Source organism: Halyomorpha halys, unplaced genomic scaffold (genome assembly GCF_000696795.3).
Source record: "Halyomorpha halys isolate HHAL.00 unplaced genomic scaffold, Hhal_1.1 Scaffold1094.1, whole genome shotgun sequence".
Classification (NCBI taxonomy): domain Eukaryota; kingdom Metazoa; phylum Arthropoda; class Insecta; order Hemiptera; family Pentatomidae; genus Halyomorpha; species Halyomorpha halys.
The window spans coordinates 71,216-75,750 of NW_027109932.1; positions in this window are offsets into that span (position 1 = coordinate 71,216).

Here is a 4,535-nt window from a genome sequence, read left to right on the forward strand (position 1 = left end):
CCGAAACAACCTCTATATTAAATACGTTGGTAATGGTATTTTCAGTGATCAATATTATTTTTGATTAGTGGCTACACCACCAAAGAGAGTCGAACTATATATATTTAGTTTATGTTATTAGATCTTTCAAATGAGCATCTGGAATATTCTGTAAAATGTATAAGTTTCAAATTTTCTGAAAAAATGGACCGAGTGAATGGAAACTTTCTTAAATTGCTTTTTAAATTAAATATTTATAATGATCAGTTAATTGTTCACCATGCATATTATATGATGAGAAGATGGTTGAGGGAAGGGTCAGTGAAGAACATAAATAAGTGAAACTTATTTATTAGTGCCAACGTTTCAGCCTTAATCTCAGGCCTTCATAAGGGCTAAGAAAAAAAAAAAAAGCTAGTATAATCATTATGGTAGCTTTTTTTTTTTTTAAAGTACAAAATAACAAAAGGATAACAAGCAGAATAGGTACATGATTAGTATTGAAGAAAATATAAGGTGTAGTATTATGAGAATATAGTAATATTAAAATTAATAATGAAGGAAGAAAAAGAAAGTAATAGATATGTAAATTTAGTGAGTAAATAAAAGTACAAAGCGAAAGCTACTGAAATTTGAGGTTATAAAAAAAATTATGAAGAAAAAATACTGTATATGTGATTAATTAAATATGTAAGTAAAATAACAGAATCGAAGAAGAAAATATTAAGTTACATAAGCTAGAAAGTAATACAATTAGTGGTGATTAGATGTGGTGAACATAGCTTAATGAAGTAGGTATGGAAGGAAGAATAAGGAAAAAGAGGAAATGGGCAGTGAAAAAAAAGACTAAAAGATTGCAAATTTAAAAAACAATATTGTAAGTTGTAAAAAACAAACCAAATATAGATGGATTGAAGGATTCATGTTTATTCCAAAATTGGCTATATACTGAACTGATAAAAATTTGAATATTGTTTCAGCTTATATTAGTACCACAATGGAAATAAATAAATATGAAGAGAAGATGGTTGGTGGTGTGGTCAGATAATAATACCAATAAGTTATAAAAACTTATTTTTATATTTGTAGACTTAACAAAACAAACAATTGCTCGCTAATGGTAAAAAGAAACAAGTTAATTTGAAGAGAAAAAACTAATAAATAAATAATAATAAGTAAAATATAGGTAGTATGAATAATGAATTAATAATTATAGAATTTATAACAGAATGTCCTGCAGCAGCCTGGGGTTCAGTCTTCGGGTCGAGGTTGGGTTTCCCAGGTTGTAGGTCACTGCCTTTAACTGTCAGCATCTGAAAGTGGACTTCATGGACCGTTTTTTGATGTAATCCTCTATTGACTCTGTTTGTGATTCCCGATGCAATTGGCTATTTCTTATGAACCAAGGAGCGATTCTTAGGACTTTGTTTTGAAAAGATTGTAATTTCTAGCGATTATTATGTCATCATGTTGAGAGAACACAGCTGTATCGTCAGCGAACATAGCTATGGAGGTGTGTGGATGATGTGAAGGTAGAAGTTGAAAAAAATGGGAGAAAGGACTGAACCTTGTGGAGTACGGGCATGGATTTGTCGAAGGGTAGATTTTTTGTTATTAATTCTGACAGAAAATGTTCTACCGTTGAGGAATGAGCTCAGAATATTGTATAGGTATTTTGGAGCGCCTGCTTTCTTTAGTTTATATTAGAGGCCTCGATGTCAGACCTTATCGAATGCTTGTTGGAAATCCAAGAACACTACCTCTTTTTTTCGAATCCGTTAATTATAAATTCCGATAGTCTTGCCAGTTGGTGAGAAGTGGAATGACTGTATTGAAAACCGAATTGAAAATCAGGAATACTTTCGATGCTCTGAAAAAAACTAATTAAGATGTTTTTTTATAAATGATTCTAGTAATTTTCCAAAAATGGATTATAAACTGATAGGTCTATAGCTTGAGTTGTTAAGCATTCTTAGCAGGCTTGTGAATTACAATGAGTTCAGCTTGCTTCCACATCTGGAAAATATCCAGTACGAAGGCAACTGTTAAAAATTGACGTGATGAAAACAACAGCTTTCCTAGGTAACATTTTAATTGCTTTGACTGGGATCAAATCATAGCCAGGACTTTTCTTTACCTTGAGCTTTTTAATCAGGTCCTGGATTTCTTTTGGGAACGTGAATTTAGGTGGGAGCTGAACTGTTGGGAGGGAGAGATTTAGATATTTGTCAATTTCATCAGTGACTAAATTCGGACTTATTTTTGTATTGGAGAATGTTTTCTCAAATAAATTAGCGAAAACTTCAGTTTTTTTCGGCGTCACTGGTGATAAATTCATCATTGTCCACTAGACTTAGAATTTTTTCACGTTTATCCAATAGACGTCGGCTATGCGACATTCCATAATGAATGATCTTTGGGTCTAAAGTTTCCACATATCCCTAATATTTAGGATACGCCAATTCATCCAAATCATTTTTGGTTTCATATTTGAGGTGGTTCATTTTCTTTTTGTGAACAGGGTTTCTAGTGCACATCCACTGTCTCCTTGCGTGATTTTTTTTTTCTTTAATTTTTAGCAGTATTGATTTTGGGCAGCTGCCAGAAAATGTTTTCCCCCTTAAATGGAGAGGTCGTACAGTTGCCTCATGTAAACTGTTTGAGACCGACGTATTGAAGATTATATATCAGTTATACTTTTATCTTGAGCGGTAGGGAAATTTTTTTTTTATTTGTAATTTTTCATCGACAAGAATTTTGTACGTTTCCCAATCGATCACTCCATTAAGGAGGAATTTTCTCACAATTTCATTGTTTATTTCAGTTGAGAAATTAATTAATACAGGGATATGGTCCGAATGTAAAGCTGTTATCACTTGAGAAGAGAGATGAAAACTAATTTTTTTTGTTAATAGGATATCCAGAATGTCAGATTTTCAGCCTGGTCTGTAAAACGTAGGTTCATGTGGTCTATGTATTTGGATTTTGTGCCTTGAGCAAATATCAAGTCAAGTATTTTCAGTAGAATTTGATTTGCGGCATCCCCAGTAAATGTTTTTACAATTTATGACACCTACAACTAATGTATGGTTCCCTGGTGGTAATAGTTTTAAAATTTCATCATGAATTAGATTTATATTTCGAGCTTTATAAACTGCTGTGACAACGGTAGAAGGAGACGAATTTAAACGAACCGAAACAACCTCTATATTAAATACGTTGGTAATGGTATTTTCAGTGATCAATATTATTTTTGATTAGTGGCTACACCACCAAAGAGAGTCGAACAATCTCTGTCATTGCGTAAAATTTTGTAACCTGGGATCTTCAATTTGGTGTTCTGGGATAAATGTGTCTCAGTTATACAAACTATATCGATGAAATTTGGTTCAAGAAAATTTTAAACTCATTTCTTTGAGAAGATATGCCATGAGAATTCCAGTTTAAAAATTTTAATTTTCGTAATTCCGAGCCCATAGACGAAAAATGAATATTTGAGCATTCGTTGAATAATATATGATTTGTATTAAAGCGCAGTTGGTCAGGAGAGAATTAGTAACTGTAGATAAGCTATTATTTATATTATGGTCCATTTGTAAAGGAAGACTCAACTAACGTGGATAGATGAGTCATAATTTGTGGTAAATACGGATTGATTGTTCGATTATAATTTTAGTTAGTTATTGAAGACAGTAAATTTTCACCATTTATTTCGTTGTCTTGATTAACTGTGGACTGAGTTTTGGGTTCCGGTGGTTTTGATATTGATCTAATAACATCAGCATATAAGTTTTTTTGAAGTGATTTTCGTGGCTGGCCTGCTTGAATTAGTCTCAGCTTGACGAATATTTGGTTCTGAAGGTGAGTTTATTTTATTTTTAAGGATTTGATAATGTTTACATTCCTTGTGATTACACACATGAGCTAGTTCACAATTTACACAAAATGGTATATCCGTAAATTTTAACGGGCACTTTGAGAAATGGTGTTTACCTTTGCACTTAACACACCTCGGTTCCAAATGACAATAGTTCTTTGTATGACCGTATCTTTGGCAGTTAGTACACATAGGAATGTCAGTGGTTTTGTGTTTGGGTTCTACTATTATTAGGGCAGAAAATAAATGTTTAAGATTAAAAATATCTTTGGCCATTTCGGATTTTTAAGAGATACTGAACAGAGTGGAGTTGGTTTTTTGAAATGAGCCACCGACCCTATCTTTTAAAGGAGTAATTTCCTGGTAATACTTACCCATTTTTTTAACGGGTGACTGGGACTGATTTGAATCCGTACGTTCAAAATTTCTTTTTTTCGAATTTTATTCTTCTGATTGTAGGTCTACATCTGATTTATTAGCGGTAATATGTTTGAGGTTTTGAGATAGATCGGGCGAAATGTTTAATTCATCGCCTGATTGCATTTTATAAATAAAAATAAAAATAAATTTGGTGAAAATAAATATTAAAGAAAACTTATTATGAACTATCTTATATGAAAATTATAAGATTGCATAAGCAATACCTTATCAAATATATGTTACTATATTTAAATTATAA